General features: G+C 40.7%; 1 pseudogene; it reads left to right on the top strand.

Moving 5' to 3' along the window:
* The first annotated feature begins 19,267 nt into the window (after window positions 1–19,267).
* LOC148724295 (uncharacterized) lies at window positions 19,268–20,238 on the top strand (annotated as a pseudogene).

Here is a 20,238-nt window from a genome sequence, read left to right as displayed (position 1 = left end):
GTTTAAGATAAGACGTAGATGACGCTGTTGTATTGTGCGGAGCTGCCTGACTTCATGTTGATATAGAGTCCAAGTTTCACTGCCATACATCAGAAGGGGCATTAGGCATTGGTTGTACACAACAACTTTAGTCGGAGCTGTTATATCATGCGAATCGAACACTATTTTACGTATTCGACCAAATGTACATGACGTTGCTTGAATACGAGAGGCAATTTCCTCCTTCATAGATCAGTCACTGCTGACATAGCTGCCGAGGTACTTGAAGCGGGTGACGTTTCCTGATCTAGTACCATCTACGAAGAACTCAGCTGTGTTACCAATACACATAGTTTCTGTTTTAACCGTGTTGATGCACAGGCCCATCCTCTTAGCAACGACGTTATAGGAGGTTAAAAGCGATTGCAGACCCTCTAGCGTGTCACTGAAAATAGCAATGTCGTCAACATACTGAGCTTCTCTAATAAACTCTGTAAGAACTTTGGTTTTTGCTTTGAGTCTGCGTAGGTAAAAAAGATCTTCATCATAACATTACCTGATCTGTACACTGCAGGTCTGTCTGATTTTCTTGAAAGCGAGCCAGAGTAAGACTGCTGCGTAGATGCTAAAGAGTGTTGGAGCTAGTTTACGCCCCTGCTTAACCCCGCTATTGTATTCAAGGGATTGGATCAGTTCACCAGCAACTACAAGTCTGGCGTGTACATCTGTACATAGCTTCTTGATGATTCTTATAAACTCTGGCGGACAGCCAAGTTTGCCAAGGATGATGGAAATAAGCTCACGATTGACAGTGTCAAACGCCTTGGCAAAGTCCACGAAGGCTATGTACAAGCGTCTGCGTTGCTTTCTTGTTATTTTCCATCTGCTGGCGAAGCGTGAAAATTCTGTCTAGTGTACTTCTTTCGTTACGGTACCCTGACTGCGACTGGGGATACATGGATTCCGCTAATGGGTGTAACCTCTTCAAGATGACATCCGCGAATACTTTTCCAACAGCACTGAGTAGCGATATACCTCTGTAATTGCCGCAATGACTTCTGTCGCCTTTTTTGAACAATTTGGCGATGTTTCGCATCTATCAAGTCCAATGGAATTATCTCTGTAGTTCAGCAGATGTTAAACAGGACAAGCAGGAAAGCTCTCAATCGACGTCCACCATTCACAAGTATTTCAGGAAGAATGCCCTCAGGACCTGGGCTATTTCCTAATCGGGTGTTTCTGAGAGCTTGATCAAGTTCTTGTTCTTCGATTGGGCGGCTCATTGATTCGATGACTGGAAGCTGGTTTATGCCATTGAAAATGGTCAAGTGAACGTCAGTTGGTTGGTTTAGTAAGTCGCTGAACTGTTCAACCCATCTGTCTTTTATCATATAAGTCAATAGGAGCTCGCCACCTTTTGATTTTACTGGATGAGAGGTTCTGGATCTTGGACCATAAACAGTGTTTAGAGTGGCATAGAAGCTTCTGAGGTTCATCTCCTTAGAGTATCGCTCTGCTTCTTCAGCTCTAATAATTTGAATCCATCAACAAAGTTGAAATGGTAAATTAGCCACCTTTACGCTTTAAAAAGCTGACCTTTGGAGCGTCAGCCCTTCGTCGGAGCGAATAGAGGAATTATGGGTTTTGTGTGCTTTTAAAGGCAGAAAATGGAGCTACGTTATTGGTGGGAACATGGCAACGAGAAAAACAAGAATAAATTAGTGGAATGAAAAGCGTTCGTTGATACCTGTGGGATTTAGACTGCCGGTTTGAAAGATGAGCTTTTGTGCACGAGTTTTACGGCTTTCCGTGCTACCTAACTGTAAGGAAAGACCGTAGATTGCCATATGTTGCTTAGAATGATTAGGTAAATTAAAATGTCTAGCGACTGATTTCGATGTGTCCTTGTCATTCTCTCCACGTCGCGAAGGTGTTCTTCAGCTCTATGTCGGAACCAATCGTTTTTGAGCTCTCTAATGAGCCTTCTCAAACCATGCCTGTCCATATTCTTATCTTGGAGGAGTTTTTGAATTGCATCATCCTGATCATCGAACCTGTCGTTATGCTATCTATTCTTTTAAGCAAGGACATGGGCAAAAGCGTTCTGAAGAACAACTCTGAGCTCGTCAACGTCAGTGTTACAGGTGGACAGCTTCTCATCTAGAAACTGTTCTAGCAATACTTTCTTAACGTCATCTAAGCGTGCGTCTAGCTTTTTGGAAGGTTTTGTATGCTGCGCATGCCTTCAGCAGCTTTACAACGAGTTGCCCTCAGATGGACCCCTGATGGTCGTAGGAAGAGAGGCAGGCCGAAAGAAAGATGGAGGAGGACAGTGGAGAAAGAGATGAAGGAAAACAGCTGGACATGGGGTCACCTGGAACGACAAGCACCCGACAGAAGCCAATGGTGCTTTTTGGCCGAGGCCTTATGTGTTTAACAACACGAAGAGGATTAAGTAAGTAAGTATGGTGTCTAAAAATTCCAGCTGGCAGGAGGCAAACCAGTTCGTTAGCTAAATACAAAGTGCTACCAATAGCTGAACTTGGGGCAAACGACAAAAAAACCAGCAATTTGCAAAGTAGAGCGGTTGAACCCGAGACCAAAAGAGATTGTAATCGCAGCACCCCGAACACTCGGCCACAGTGCCTCAAGCATCGGCCTCCGTTCCACCAGTCCACAGATCCACTGAAGAATAAAAAGACCATTCGCTCCTACGTACCGTTGACTCTGCGACTGATCCTTCCTTTTATTCTTATTAGCTAATAGAGCAGTTCTCGTTTAAATCAGTGGTGATTAAATTACTTAGTTTGTTATCATTATCATACCGTAGATATGAGTTCATATCATATGCATCAAATTATTAAAATCTGTCTTAAGAAAGTTTCGCTTTCTTGATTACAATTTCCAAAATCGGTATTAAATGTTTCATGTTATAAGAGAGTTTACAGTTTTGATTCATCCTGGACAGCCTCTTCTTCAGGTGGTAAAAAGGCATTCGATGTTTTGACACTGAGACTCGGGGGCGATCGGCTGCTCTTTCTATTGGCGATCCTTGTAAATGCTGTACTGATCTTGATACTCAGGGAAATGTACAGCCATGCGTTGATGGCGCTGTTGGCGTGACCGAACCAAAAACACAAAAACATCACATTCGGCTGAAGAGTTACCTCAACATTCCATGCTTGCATGACAATTATCACGTGGACCACCTGTGCTGGGAGCCAGCAAAGGGCAAAGGCACAGGTAACAACGATGAGCATCTTAACTACTCTCCTCTTTGAGGTTTCAAGTTGCTCTCGGTTTCCTGCAAAATGTTCCCCTCCAGGTGCAACATGGAACCATAACCTCCGTGCGGTAATAGTATAAAGCACAGAAATAACACTCAAAGGGGTCAGATAGTTGACCACTACTAGGAAGAGGAATATTCCTCGCAGAGCCCTATACGGATCGCCCAAATCGTAAACAGATAGCATGCATTGGGAATTGTGGTTTTCCACGGTTTGAACAACAGGGAAAATGGACATAGAGGCCAGGGACAATATCCAATAACAAATGCCTTCACTAACCAGTTCTCAATGGCGTTTGAGGTACTGAACATGCTGTCACCGTGGGAATTTCACACGCACGTAAATGCAAACTGCGCGCGATAAGACAGTAAAAGATAACGAACTCTGTTTCGAGCAACTTTTAAAAGAAAGTTTGAGTTGAGAAGTTGTTGTACTGGATTTCGTCATTAGGTTATGTTCAAAATGATATGCGATGGAAAAAATTATCATCAACTTGAGAAAAAAACAAGCTGGAAACCGGCTTTACATGCGGAAACTCAAGATTACTTCAAAATGGACGCTTTGCAGTTTCTCAAATTTTCTGCAGGCAGAGTGTTAATGCAGGTGCTCCGTACTTTAAAAGACATTTGCATACGTAATTAACCTGCTGGTCTCAGGAACAGGAAGGCAAAAAAAGACAAATTTGCCTCCAATGGAATGCTTAATTGTAATGCAAGAAAATGTAGGAAATCTGAGGAATTTGGGAAACTAGTGTTCTATGTCTGTCATTTTATTTCTTCGCGAATTTGTCGTTTTGTTTTAAATAATCAGGAGCAGCTGTGGGTCAAGCACAGACCTTAAGTAGAATCTGAATGGAGAAAAAATAATGCACTGTGCAAATAGAACGCAGTTACATCTAGTAATTGAAAACGATAATTTAACTGAAAGGCGTCTTGTAACACAAGCCTGGGCTTGTCATTTAGGTTTCCATTAATGGTTCATCGTTATGACGCACAGAAAGTGTAGACAAATGCCTTACATAATGTTGTTAGCATAGTTGTACCAATGGATGAAAACGTAATATTCCCACACATCTTTGATGTGTAATAAATGAAAGACTGAAAAACTTATAAGACCATTTTTCTCAACAAAGATTAACCGTTGTTTGGTAAAACTGTCATTTATTATTCGGCCTAAACGTTATCTGAGAACTCCAGTTAGAGTTTGCGAAATAAAAAGTGCTCGTAAATTTTGTTCATGGGAGAACGATGAAAGGAAAATATCAGTTTTACCTACATTGAATGAACTACTCGACGACTAGAAATTAAAACAGGACCGTCTTCGGGATCCTGGCACAACTCAGCCTATCAAAACAACCTTTCAGGTTGCGGGAAACTTGGTATGGCGTCAACATTTCACTTCACCGTGTTTTCTTAGCATACACAATCATAAGAAAGCACACTACGCATTTCAGATCACTTTAATGTCAAAATCGCTTTATGGAACCGCCGCATTTTCAATTTAATTTTCATCTAATGACTTCCTCTCTTAGTTTCATTGCACGCAAATAATTCCCCTGTATCATTTCACAGATCTGTGACAATAAAATGATTATACGGTTTTAAGCTCAAATGAAATTGACAACTGTAAAAGGTTCGCCTATCTGCGCTTACGAGATGAATATCTTAAGAAGTTAAGGAAACAAAACGAAAAACAAAATTAAATACAGCTTTAAATACCTCTTACTTTGTTGAGGGCCATATAGACACCTTATGAACCAAGCGGGAGGGCCATACTAGGAGAATAGTGGCCCGAGGTCTTGACAGTACAAACCAAGTGCAGCGAGGTCTGTCCAGAAAAGTCCAAGGGCCAATATTCTCCCAGCAAGACAGAAAAGACTCTTACAGATAGATCCAAGCCAAGTTTATTGTTTCTCTTCCCGTGGAACTCGTAGGGGTATATCTTTGTAACAAGCTAATTATACCTCTGTCTATAGTATTAGATATATGCCACGTGTGGATAATCACAACACTCATTGCTTTTCACATGCTTCTCCTCACTCGAGTGAACCTCAATTAAATAGTTTTAATATGTATTGTAGAAATGGATCGGTAATAAGCGAGCCGCAATGAAGCGAAAAGCCGCTCCCTCTCAAGAAGTAGAGGAGGAGCAGAACCAAAAAGTGAAACTACCTTGTTCTCGGCGTGGGACGACTTCGTTCAATGAGTTCTGTAGCGAATATGATCTTCAGGTGGATCAAAAACAACATTTCCAACATCACTGTTGCTTTCAAACCCGCCAGAGTAAACTGTAGGCCGTAGAACCGTACTCCCAGAAGCAGAGAGCGTAATTTTTTTCGATGAATTAAAGTTTTTCGAATGCAAGTTTGTTTTAAAATACCGTTGTTTACAATGAATCTTCCTTCGCTTTCGACCCGACATCTTGAAGAATGTGCTAGGTAAATTGCGGGGCAATTTGATTGGCTAGTTTTAGCCAATAGCAGCGATCTTTGCTGTGGAGCAGTGCATGCAGTAATTTCTAATGGACCGAGCCCGTAGTTCTAAAGTTTAGAAGTACGGGTTTAGCCCATTTAGAAAACGCGCAGCAGATGTAAAAGTAGGTGTCTTATCGAGCTTTTCATGTAGATCTGATTGCTTTCCTTAAATCGATATCATCGAATCCAACCGACGACACTCCTATGCCCTGTTTTACTCATTAATCTTTAATCCGAACGGCTGTTTTTTCGAAAATGTCATTTTTAACTGACCAGAAGACATATTCTAAATTTTTTAACCTAAGATGGCGCGCGAGGGTTATTTTACAATTTTGATTCAGGAAGTCTAAATGTTACGCCTCAAAATGTAATCATGGCCGCAAAATGTAATACCGACGCAAAATGTAACAATATTCGCTGCAAAATGTAATACAAACGCAAAATGTAATAAGATCGACGCAAAATGTAACAAATCACTCAACGCAAAATGTAATAAATTTTTAACGCGAAGTATATCAACTTCCCTAACGCATTGTGTAATGACCTGTATTCTCTTTACTTCATTGTGTTACCCATCGTAGATTACGTAAATCAAATAAAAGGAATTTAAGGTTTCCTGGTAAACTCTAAAGGCAGGGTTCTCTCACTTGTGAATTAATACCGAAGTATCTTTCTATTAGGTTACTTTGAAGATTCTTTTAACGATTATAAGCTATTTCGGCTTGACTATTTCAGGAGAATGTTAGGCAAATTTTGCTCTGCTCACATCGTTTTCGTGATACATATATTGTTTAAACATAAAAATATACATTGTCACTTTTTAAGAAGCCGAATAGTAATTCTTTCAGTGTGAACGTGCCCAATAGTGAGAATTGTTTTCAGGCAAGCAGAAAAACTCCAGAAACTAGTAAAAGTAATCAAGCAAATGAACACAGGCCAAAACAGTGAAAACCTACCAAACGTTTCCTCATCATTCACATGGTTGTATTTGAACCCTGACATCCATGCAATCCAGGCAGTTATGAGACAAACGTTACGTTTGTATCCTTATATGCGTCTGCCCTCGAGGGATATTTTTAAATGAGAACCCCCCTTCATTGATGAACTAATTATGTTGGTGCGAGAGAGAAATATAAGTTGTATGGACTTATTTAACTATTTAGGAGTGAATAATAAGAACAATTAATATGTGTCAAAGAGGGAAGGTTGTTATTGTGCTTTCACTTAGTTAGATTTTATTGTTTGTACAAGAGTGTTCGTTTAATTTCTAAGTTAACTTAGAACTGCGTAGTGATCCATAATGACTTCGTTTAAGAAATAAGCGAACTCGCTATTAATCGAAGAAGCTAGGTTGGTTAGTCTTTACTTTATTACAAGTTATCCCTGGAAAGAAAACAACAAGACCTTCCATCTTCATCGAGAATCTGCTTGAATACACATGACTTTTGCATTACGCCGTAGACCTTTGATCTAGTATTTCAATTTCACCTAACTATTTGTATTACATTTTGGGTTTTCGATTATCCGTGAAAGAAGTTATTAAATATTGCGTTATTACATTACGCGTTAGTAATGAAAGTTATTACATTTCGCGTTCAAAAGTTATTACATTCTGCGTTGAGTAATTTATTACATTTTGCGTTGAAGTTATCATATTTTGCACTAGTATTACATTTTGCAGCGAATGTTATAACATTTTGCGGCAATATTACATTTTGTGACGATGATTACATTTGGCGGCGTTACAAGAATCATTTCCAGTTTAGATTCAAACGTGATTCTGGAGACTGCATTTGAGTCAGAGAAGGTAAATATAGGTAAGTAGAACATGACAAGTGCAGATCACAAAAATAGAACAATAAAAAGTTCCATTCTTAAAAAGATGAACAACGGTGTCGTACCTGTCCATTGCTATAACTGTCAGGCAGAGAATGGACGCTGTTAATGTGGCATGGACAATGTCTACCACACCTTTGCACATGACTTTCCCAAATACTCCTGGTATCATCCATAAGCCGTCTGTGTGTACTTGGGCAATCGACCATGGCACCACAATCAGTGCCACCGGTAAATCGGCAATGACATTGTTGACAAACATAAAGCTTGTCAGTGATCTTACCTCAGGTTTCTTCCACACGATGTAGATGAGGAAACAATTCCCTGCAAATGTTAGGAGCATCGTGATGCCGTAAAGGACTGTGAGGATGATCCCTATGATCTCTTCAAGTACTGATGTCATGTTTTTTGTTTCGTCTGTTGTTTAGCTCTAAGGGAATGAGAAAAATCTTAGTTATAAGGTACGAGAACATAAAAAACTAAGTTTTACTCAAACTTCACCAAAAAATGACGAATGGGGCTGGGGTGCAAGGAATCAATAGAAAGGTTAATGGGTTGTGATTTTAAACAAAAGTTAACTTGACTCTAGTCGGATCAACTAAGATAAGCACTGCGTCAATGTAGTTGACCTCATGCAACATAACATTATTTAAAACTGATTCATCTTGACGGCGTCCGTGCATCACAAATACATTCAATTTGCTCAAAAAACGAGCCCATAGAAAATGTTCTGAGCTTACTGGAATAGATGGTTGCTGGGTTGCGAAAAAAAAACATTTCCAATCACTGACGATTACTAGTTAGCTTGTTATTTCAGTCGGTAGATCGCTGCATCGGTATCGCAGAGGTCATGGGTTCAAATCCCGTACGGGCCTGAGTTTTTTTCAGGCCTTATTTCCACTACTACATGAGTAAGGTTCATTACTACGAGGATCACTTTCATACACCTCCTGAAACCGAAGTACACATTTATACATATTTATAGATTTGGCAGTCTTGAACAAAAGCTCATCTTTCAAACCGGCAGTCTAAATCCCACAGGGATCAATGAACGCTTTTCCTTCCACTAATTTATTCTTGTTTTTCTCGTTGCCATATTCCCACCAATAACGTAGCTCCATTTTCTGCCTTTAAAAGCACACATAACCCACAATTCCTCTATTCGCTCCGACGAAGGGCTAACGCTCGAAACGTCAGCTTTTGTAATCGTTACGGTGGCCAATTTACCATTTCAACTTTGTTGATATATCCAAATTATACAGATTTATACGCTGATGATACATCCCTCTACACCTACTGTGCAGTAAGGGAATTGGAATCAGTGACTTGCGATTTAAACGAATCCCTTACTAAACTGGGATCATGGTCTAAGGACTCTAACCTTGCCTTGAATCCTAATAAGACCCTAGTCATGGTTCTCTCCACCCAGCAAATGTCATCCCACCTCATAATTAAATGATACCCTCTGGGAAATTTCTTGTAAATTTCAAGTCATTTTAAGTTAACAAAATAAAGATGTGATTTACGGTGTTTTGATGATACCGACCAAAAAGCGGGAGTTAGATGTAAATTTCACATTAGCACGGGTTATGAAATCAGTTTCCCCAAACTGTTATCACTGATTTTAGAAGTCCAGTGATGGCTTTCGCTGCCCATGTAAGAATAATGATCAGAAGTGGTTGGTCATTTGAGCGAGTTGAATCTACAAAGTTGCACGGGGTTAACATCCGCTGTAACCTCAAATGAGACGACCATATCAAACATTTAGCTGTTCCATGTTATGTTGCCTTAGCCACACTTAAATCAAGAGCTTCAATAATTACAAGTGAAGAAAGCATCTTGTCGAATCGTTAGTTCTATCACGATTACACTTTAGTGACATTGTATTTTACCCGCTCATCAGTGAAAATCTGCTTAAAAAGATAGATAGATAGTTTATTACTATAAGAATAAAAATACTTTGCAGCCATATGCTAATTATAAATTGCGTACTTTTCAGAAATGATTTATAAATCTATATTTGAGACTATATAAAACTACAAAATTTACAAAAAAATTCTAAGACCTAATATAATTACAATTATACAGCAAAGGAATCAAACGAAGTCGATTCTAAGACCCTAGATTAGCCCTCGCGCAGATAGCCGGAATGAATGATGACTTAAAACGATTAGTGCGGAAGCGCGGCATGTTAAAAACGCGCTGATATGGCGTCTTGTATTGCACGCTGAATGATGTCTATCTGGCAGCAAAGTGTATAATTTATGAAATGGATTTGAGGTGGACAGAAGCAGATCCGTGCATAACCAGCCTTGCGTCTGTCGTAGAGCGAAGCTAAACCGTGCTTATCTAAGGAGTCATGATATGACAGTTCTGGAGAAATAATAGATAATGCGCGCCTTTGGACCCTTTCGATGTCATCACTAAGATACGCGGGTAACGCATGATGGAATATTTGCGCGCTGTATTCCAGAACAGGACGTATTGTTGTACAATAGAAATTAATTATATCTTCCGCAGAAACACGGGCTCTCCTTAGGAGGACTAAAAAGTATAATCGTTTGTTTGCTATTTTGATGCAATCATTAACGTGGTTATTCCACTTAAGGTTACGCGAAATAGTCACGCCTAGAATCTTAGCCATCTCTACAGTCTCTAATTCCTTGCCGTCTACCAGGAGAGGAGTGAAATGGTGTTTCTGCCTTGTGAAGTCGATGACCAGGACTTTGCATTTATCGGCGTTACGCTGCATCTTCTGTGCTTTGGACCAATCCTCCCCGACTTTGACAGCGGTATGGGCGAAACCTGATACTTTGAGCAGGACGATCTCTGACACCGTCGTGTCATCAACGTACTTCCAAGTTTGAACCTGGGGAATTCTCAGATCATTTATCAAAGCTTCAGCATATTCAGTTTTCCGCTGCCAGCCTTGTCACGAGTCACTATGTGAACTCTGTGAATACTCTGTTCCACTGCATAAAATGTTCTGTATAAGGACCTTTCCATTGGGGCGTATACAGTCAGTATACACAACTGTATACGGTAGATATAAGGAGGTGTAAGGTCCGTATAATGATCAGTACACGTCAGGGTATGCTAAGAAAATACCAGGACCGTATATACAAGTGGTATAATTCCTTTTATTAAAAACTGGATCATTGGATAATGCGATTCAAGACTTTTTATTGGCTTAGCCATTATGGTATATGAGCCAATATACCATAATCTAATATCTGTACATTGTAACATCTGGTTTCTTCTTACAAAATAAAGTCGAGAAGATTTGTCTAATATCTTAGGGGCGTTTTTTTTAAAAAAAATAATTATTCCACTCGCGCTTGTTGGATATGAGACGATTATAGCCAACGAGGCGCGTAGCGCGTAGCGCCTCGTTGGCTATCTATCATCTCATGTCCAACGCGCGCTCGTGGAATAATTGTTAAATGTTTCAGTATTCATGCCGTTACGCATCCTGAATATTGTGTGTGACGTGCAATATACTGGTATGTAGACTTGGCAGATACGGGTTCTTATATTTCATGTTGAATTCCTTAGAGCTTAGGGTACAAAGCAGTATATGTACATATCGGACACTACTTTAACAAGAATTCTGGGAATTTCTACCGACAGATATATTTTTGTTTAGATCTATTACATCCCGGGTAGGGCATAACATAATGACATCGAAATAGACTGAATACCAGAAATATTCATCGAACTTGGGGACCTGTAAAGGAGTATCGAGATAGGTGCATTGTAAATGACACAAGGAGTGTACTGCTTAGACGTTAATGACCAATAGAAACAAGTTCTCATGAGTGAAACTATTTTATTTGCATTCAATGGCACCATGCATGTGGTTTTCTTACCGGGAACTTAAGAAAAGAAACACAAGAAAAACAGATATGAAACCTCAGTCAGAACTACAACATGCCAAGTAAATATTATTGCTATACGCAACGCTGTTTTATGGTAGAACAGTCTCGTCTTTACATTATACCGAACTAAGTGTCCCAACTCTGCCACATAATGATAAGATTAACAAAAAAGAGAAACGAAACTTCAACGGACGCAGTTTTCGAACAACTTGCAGCGAGCTGCTCTATCTCTTCTTCTGAGCTGCCTTCCTCGTGTCTGTCTTCTTCTTGCACGTCCACGAGTCTTCCTCCTATTCATCTTGTGGTTAATTCGTTGAAACACGAACAGTTTCATCGAAAGCGTTATTAGTTAGGATGCAAAACAGATCCTCCTCTAGATGACCTTTTGCCACCAGAGCGACCAATGGTTACGCTACGTAAGAGGCGCCAAAATTATATTCTCTCGCTTGTCAGAACCGAACGTTTCAAGAGGACTTTTGTTAATAGATATTTGTTCTCTTATTAGTTAGTTAGCTAGTGATTTAGTTAGTCAATTAGTTTTATACTTGCTGAGTTCATATCATTGTAACTAAACACGTTTGTTGTTTAGAGTGCTTAATAAAGACTTTTATTATTATTATTATTATTATTATCATTATTATTATTATTATTATTATTATAGGTTTTGGTCAGTTCATGCATCAGTCATTTGAATAGCTTCCCTTTTAACCCTAAAATTTAATTTTAGAATAGAGGCCATGATTACCAAATAACCATTTCTTGTTTCGTTTTTCGTTATTTGTCTTGTTTTTAGTTCTTCTAGAGACTGAGGTAACGCAAACTTCCTTTTTAAAGTAGATTTGGCTTAGTTTGGCGGTGCCGCAAGGACAAAAGTGTCGGAACCTTTTAAACTCCTCCGCAGCCAAAATTTCTCACCTGGATAATGGTTGTTTGGTTGGTTGGTTGTTTATCTTTATTTATACGCGATAAAAGCTTGTGGGGTCGTGTACAATAAAATACTACTTATTAATTCAAATGCAGCTAAACGTTAAATAGAATTAAAACAAATTAAACCGTATTGAATGCCATAAGTGTGACATTGAAACAATCAATCTACATTTAGATGTATACAAAATCTTCAAGTTCAAAACTAGCGGTTGATGCTGATACTACCTTGAATTTAACGTCCTTAAAAAGTTCTGAAGTTTTGAGTTTTTTGGCAAGTTCATGATGGCTTGCATCAACAAAATGTTAACGGTTTTGAAGTTTGAATTCATTGTAGAGGCTATAACTTTGGTATAATTGCACTCTAAATGTCACTCGAGTACTTTGAAATGACATCGTCTCTCATTTGCTTTGAATGGCGACATCATTTATGTTAAGCGGCAAACGTTTTTTAAGACTTATCGCAGCCGATGATGCTTATTGCTAGATTGTGCGCATCCTGACGAACACTGATCGCCATACATATATGTAGCGAAATGGAAAAAGGCAAACTTGCTTGAACGACGAGCGATAATTTAGTTTCTTACTCTTTATTCCACGGCCGCCACCATTGGGTTGACTGATCAGCTTCCTGTACATGATCGCTCCTTGATAATGATTTCACTTCGCTGTCACGAGCATTGACTCCGTCAGTCAACTCTTCGATCCGCTAGTTTAAGAGCAGATCCGTGCAAGAATCAAACAGAATCGCAAATCTTCGGCAAAGCTGAAAAAAACAATCAAATTCACTCGTCTTTTGCCTATAGGTAGCCTTTAGTAAGTATATGAATGCCATACAGTTTTTTCCTCGAAATATTTGTTAATTCCTGAGAAAAGCAATGGAAGCCATTTTCAACTTCTGCACATTTTGGCGATGCCAAACGCGTGCAAACAGTGTGGAAATTAGTCATGATTCACTTGACTCGCTTGTCAAAACTACTTCGCTAGAAAAAGCCGTCAGAGTTCCAATTTGTTGTGTAACTTGCCACGGTCGAAACACCATGATTTCATAAACATTAGATTTATCTGAGTATTCAAGAGAAGTAAAGAGGTTATGGCTCTCCTATGCTACTTAAAACGGTAGGCGAAGAGTAACGATAATTTGGAGCATGTGCCTTTGATTACAATCTCGTAAGATTAAGAGTGAAAATACCCGAGCTAACGATCTTTCAAAATATGTAAAGTTTACCTTGAGGAAATGAATGTGGGATTTTTAAGAATTTGTTGAAAATCGTGAACGAAATGCCTAAAAAAATAACGCCATGTTGTGTATGCGTGAGCATTAACAAAAACAAAATCGTTTTTGTTTATGTCAAAAGATACGAGTCGAAAAGCAAAATAAAAACCACGTGCGAGCCGTTATGCAATAATGTCATAAAGCATGCGTGTCACGCATGACGTCCCAATGTGACATCTCCTTTTCTTAAAAAAAAGTTAAAACATAAACGAGATTCTAATATATAAACTAGGTACTAACAGTCCACAATGTTCCGAGTGTGTACGACTACAAAATTATCCCAAAGGTTCTTCTAGCTTAAACTTGTCATCAGCTTGGCAGTATCATTATGCAGTTTCAGTAAGATGCTGTGGTGGTCTGCGGACCCGTAGACTTCTTCTGAGGGGTTGATACTCTTGCGGGAAATCGGGCCGTGCTTCCATCTCTGACGTTTCGATACTAGCATCTGTGCTTGGCTGCATACATGAATTTGACTCATCACTGCCTCCTGCTACCCATGCTGGGCTTGGTGCTGGGCTTGGGACTGGAGATGCCTCCTCCTTTAACGATTGAAGATGGAAGCGGTTTCGACGCATCTGGGTTCCATCAGGGGTCGCTACAATGCTACAATGTACGAACGAGGAGTTTGGTGTTGTCAGATGACCACTGAGGGTGTCCATTCCCGTCCCTGCTTCATTCGCACAGGTTCGCTTTCGTGTAGCTTGGAAAGTGGCCGAGTGCCGCGGTCATAGAGTACTTTCTGACGCTGTTGACGTGTCAGCAGGTAATGAAGAATCTGAGAAGTAGACATAGGCTGTGGTTCAAGGAGACTCTTGGAAGTTGGCAGTCTTGTTCTAAGCTTTCTACTCATAAGAAGTTCTACTAAGGAATCATCCATTCCACTGATAGGGGAACTACGGAACTCTAATAAAGCGAGGAATGCATCCTGTTTTGACTCATCAGCTTTCCTTAGAAATTTCTTTCCACAAGACCATTTGATTTCGGGTAGTGTGGAGTTGAGGTTACCACTTCTATCTCCCACTTACCGGGAAAGTCCTTAAATTTCACACTATTGAAAGGCATGTTGTCTGCGATTAGCCTCTCAGGGATTCCCTGACGTGCAAACATATCTTTCATGGCCAAGATGATTGCTTCACTATTCTTACAGGAGAGGCGGGCTACTTCAGGATATTTGGAGAAATAGTCAACTACCAACTACAAGCAGGTAGTCTCTCCCTTTATAATAGAAAATGTCTGCTGCAACTGTCGCCCAGGCTCTCTCAGGGACCTCTTGAGGAATCAACGGCTCCCTCTGGTTGCTTCGCTGGTGTTGCTGACAGGTACTACACTTGGATACCAACTCGTCGATGGCATTATTTATACTTGGCCAAAACACTGCCCTTCTGGTTCGCGCTCTGCACTTCTCTATCCCCAGGTGAGCAGCGTGTATGCGTTGAAGTATTTCGCAGGCTATGGGGAACAATTATGCGATCACCCTTGAACATTAACCCCTCGTAGCAGGTTATTTCATCTCGGTAGTTCCAGTAAGGTCTTGTCTCAACTGGTGTCTCTACTTTAGTCTGCGGCCAACCACTCATGACAACTTTCTGCAACTGTTGAAGTTCAGGGTCACTCTCAGTTCCGTCCCTCAACTTGTGAAACATCGTCTCCGACAAATGTCCAGAGTCCAGGACATGAATTTCAAACTCATCAGGTTGGTCTGTACCGTTGTGGGGTAAATATGCTCTGGAGAGCGTATCAGCTAAGGGCAGTTTGCTGCCAGGTATATACTTAACCTCAACTGCGTAAGGCTTAATCCTGAGAATCAACCTTTGAAGGCGAAGGGGTGCTTGATGTATGGGCTTCTTCAGGATTGCCTCCAACGGTTTATGGTCGCTTTGAACCGTAATCTCCCGTTGCCCATACAAATAATCATGAAACAGTTCACACCCAAAGACGATCATCAGCACTTCCTTCTCCATCTGCGCATAGTTTTCTTGGCTGGGAGTCAGGGCTTTGGATGCGTAAGCAACTGGGAGGTCATTATGCAGAAGGACTGCACCAACCCCTTTTGAGCTTGCATCAACCGACAGGGTCATTGGTTCTTTCGGGTCAAAGAACTTGAGGACTGGAGCTGATGATATTGAAATTTTCAGGCTTGTAAATGCATCATCCTCTACTTGTTCCCAGGATCATACGACATTTTTCTGGAACAGCTGGCGAGGTGGGGCACTCTTCTGAGACATGTTTGGAATCGATGAACTTAGGTAAATACGCTAGCACACCCAAGAATCTCCGTAAGTCTTCACGATTGGCTGGGGTTGGCATAGCAATGATTGCTTCAACAATATTCGGGTCTGGCTTAACACCATCTGCACTCAACGCGTGGCCCACATGATGAACTTCGGATACTCGAAAATGGCATTTCTCCCTGTTAAGCTTGAGGTTACGCTCACAGCAGCGGTCCAACACCTTTCTAAGCCTCACATCATGTTGCTCCACATCCGTTTGCCCACGCAAGCAGATCATCCACAATTACCTCAACACCTTCAATGTCCTGAAACAAATGAGACATAACATTTTGGAACACATCTAGAGCCGATGCTATCCCAAATGGCAAACGTGTATAACTATACCGGCCAAATGGGGTGTTAAAGGTAGCTAACTTGTTACTGTCCGTGGCTAGTTTAACCTGCCAAAAGCCATGGTTAGCGTCAAGGACACTGAACACTTTTGCACTGGCCATTCTGCTAATCACATCTTCCACGGTCTGCACGGGAAAATGTTCGCACATCACGGCACGACTGAGATCGCTAAGATCCATGCACACTCTGAGTTTGTTCTTCTTTTTCTTAGCAACAACAAGACTATGTACCCAAGCAGTGGGTTCTGTACATTTCTTAATGACTCTCAGCTTTTCCATTCTCTGAAGTTCCTCTCTAAGAGGTTCGCGAAGGGCCACAGGAACCTGACGGGGAGGGTGCACAACAAGGATGGCATTGGGATCACCTTGATTCTTGTACTGGACGCCTTTGATCCTACCCAAGACCTCAAACACGTGTGCATATTCGGATTTCAGGTTCTCTTCAAGGGGGTAAATTCTCTTTATCATGCCTAGATCGAGACAGGACTTCAATCCAAGAATGGATGGTAGGTCTTGCTCAACAAGTATGAAGTCTATCACTGTGAATTCTCCTTTATATTCGCAAGTTAGGCTCACCTTGCTGCAAGGTGTGATTCGACGTCCGTCATAAACTTTTAGTTTGGCTTTGCATCGGCAGGACTGTCTGGGATCCACTGGAAGCCGATCAGACAACGACTTGGAGATGACATTACAATCAGCCCCCGAATCTATTTTTAAACTTACATTTGTATCAACGATCTTGAGCGAGATGTGCCATTCATCTTTAGAAGGATCTTCCGCACTAGACTCCACTGAGAAAGTTAGCAAATCGGCTTCGTTGTCACTACACTCCGATTCAACGACTGCGTGTACTGTTTTCCCGCCAATATCCCGTAGTCACTTACGGCAAACATTCGCAAAATGATCCTTCTTCCAGCAGTAGTCGCACGTTTCTCCGAAAGCAGGGCAAGAGCCCCACGAGTGAGAAGAACCACAGGACCCATCGCTTTAATCTGTTCTTTCAAAGTCTCGGACGATCTTGCCATAGAAATCGCTTTTCCATTGTAAGCTTCTCGTCTCTCAGTAATCGTTCCTTCACTTGTAGATCTCGTATACTAAACACGAACTTGTCTCGCAACATGTCATCAACCGGCGATGGGTACTCGCAAGATTTCACTTTGTTTTTCAAGCGTGTGACAAACTGATCCACAGTTTCGGAATCTTGACGAAGATTGCAGAACTTGACGAAGATTGATGAAATCTCATCTTAAACACGGCCGCCCCAACTATGTAGCCGGGCCTTTAGAAAGGAATGGAGTTAACTCGCCTTTGAACATTGCCGATCCTACCTTTCGATTAACATCTGTAGGGGAAAGTATCATGGACGCCACGCCATCCGCGATCCGCTGATGATGATATACCAAGCTCAAACTCGAACATACTTCTGCTTAAGAGATAAACCGGAATGAATGAGCCAGACAACTTAAAGGAGCCATTTGGCACAAGTGATCAAACAGGCACAAAAGAGTCAATTAATGCAAATGAGTGTCTAGTAATCCAAAGGTAACAAATGGCCTATCTGAGTGTATACTGCCTCGTTATACCACCTTATATTCGATATTTCAAATAATGCAATTTGCCAGATATATTGCCATATGTAAATTCTGTGGGCTAGAAGATCTTATATCATACCAAATATGTCCAGTTAAGAGCTTTTTTCTGAGTATGTTAAACTACTTGCATAATTAACTTTACACTTTTGTGTAAGGAAAGATTAATTTTCAGTACACACATGGATAAGAAGAAAAATATACTGAACAGTATACAATCCTTATTCAACAAAATCATTATACATCAGTATATCGTTCCGTATACACAATGTCTAATGCTTCAATACACTTCCTTATATTCGGCATTTCATGCAGTGTTCAAATTAGGCCAGTTACCAATGAGTGAGCGTCGGGACTGGCACGTAATTAAGGCAGCATACAAGGCCCTGTATAGTTGTATAATGAACACTGGCCCAGGAGTCTGAGGCTTGAAGCTGTACAACACGGTAGATGCTTACATTCCGGCGAAGCTATTAACCTTAAAATACCACTGAAGTCAGGCACATTTGAAGACTGTGCCGCTAAGCGCTTTAACTCCCTCCTAGCTGTAGTGAAATCCTGCCCGAACTTCAATACCTTTTTAAAAGAAAATTATAAAAAATTGAAATCTGAAGTAGACATTTCGTAGAGATACACGTGTATTTAACAATTATTCCACGAGCGCGCGTTGGATATGACATGATAGATAGCCAACGAGGCGCGTAGCGCCGAGTTGGCTATAATCATCTCATATCCAACAAGCGCGAGTGGAATAATTGTTTTATTAAACCCCCCCCCCCAAGAAATTATTATTTTGTAAGAAGAAACTGGATTTTTTAGCTCCCTTTTGATCTTAAGCTGACGCGTACGCTTACCATATTTGTAGATTATGGTATATTGGCTGATATACCATAATGGCTAAGCCAATAAAAAGTCTTGAATTGCATTATCCAATGATCCAGTTTGTAATAAATATTATTATTAAAAACTGGATCATTGGATAATGCAATTCAAGACTTTTCATTGCCTTAGCCATTATGGTATATGAGCCAATATACCATAAGCTACGATATGGTGAGCGCACGCATAAGCTTAAAATTGAAAGGGAGCTAAAAATTTAATAAAATTTAATAATTTAATATAGCGTTTTTCATAAAACAACTATTCCACTCGCGTTTGTTGTTTATGAGATGATTATAGCCAACTCGGCGCTACGCGCCTCTTTGGCTATCTATCATCTCATATCCAACGCGCGCTCGTGGAATAATTGTTAATTATACGTAATCCTGATTTATAACATTTCCTTTAATTTTACCATGGTACACAATTTTATATTTATGTACAGCCATTTTTAGCCACAGATATGCTGTTAACAAACAGTTATTATTATTATTATTATTATTATTATTATCCTTATTACAAAGCGTCAATGAAGACTACAGCGCCACTAGTCGAGAAAATTGTTTCACGAGTCCATGAAACACCAGACGATGCCCTTGTTAGTTCATTACAGCAAAGTGTGCGAAGAGTGAAAAACGAAGTGCTTCGAAAAAAGACTGAATGACTTCAAAAACTATCGTACTCAGAAGACACAGCGCGCTGTTAAACTTGCTTCTGAAAAAGGTGCATCTAACTGGCTGACAGTCATACCGACTGAGGAAATGGGCTTTAATCTGAACAAGGGCGAGTTTCGAGATGCTATAAAGCTCAGATATGACTTGGAAATCGCCGATAAGCCATCTATCTGCGTATGTGGCGATGTCTTCAACGTTGATCATGCCATGGTCTGCTGGCGTGGCGGCTTCATAATACAGCGCCATAATGAGCTAAGAGATCTTGAGGCAGACAAGCTTAGCATGGTCTGCAATGATGTCGAGATTGAGCCCGTCCTCCAGGAGCTCACAGGAAAGTCGGTGCCAAGAGGAGCTAACAGAGCTCCTGACGCTCGCCTTTACATCCGTGCCAGAGGCTTTTGGGAAAGGCAAAGGTCAGCGTTCTTTGACATACATACGGGTATGTTACCCCAACGCTGATTCCTATGGAGACCTGGACCTCAAGCAGATATACAAGCGGCACGAGAAGGAGAAGAAGAGATTGTATACGCAAAGAGTGATGGACGTGGAACAGGGAACATTTACACTATTAGTCGTTACAACAACAAGCGGAATGGGAGAAGAGTGCAAGAGATACCATGACAGGCTGGCAGAGCGGGTAGCAGCAAAGAAAGGGGAGGACTATACCACCACTGTCTCTTGGATACGTTCTAAAGTTTCCTTTGCCATCGTTAGGTCGGCCCTGCTCTGTCTTAGAGGGTCAAGAACAATTAAAAGAACAATTATAAGTAATGTTCAAGAAGCGGACTTTGAATTAGATAGATGCCTTGCCAAAATCTAG

This window comes from Stylophora pistillata, chromosome 9, assembly GCF_964205215.1.
Source record: "Stylophora pistillata chromosome 9, jaStyPist1.2, whole genome shotgun sequence".
NCBI lineage: Eukaryota > Metazoa > Cnidaria > Anthozoa > Scleractinia > Pocilloporidae > Stylophora > Stylophora pistillata.
Note: the sequence above shows the minus strand (reverse complement) of the source record. Positions and strands in the feature narration are given on the sequence as shown.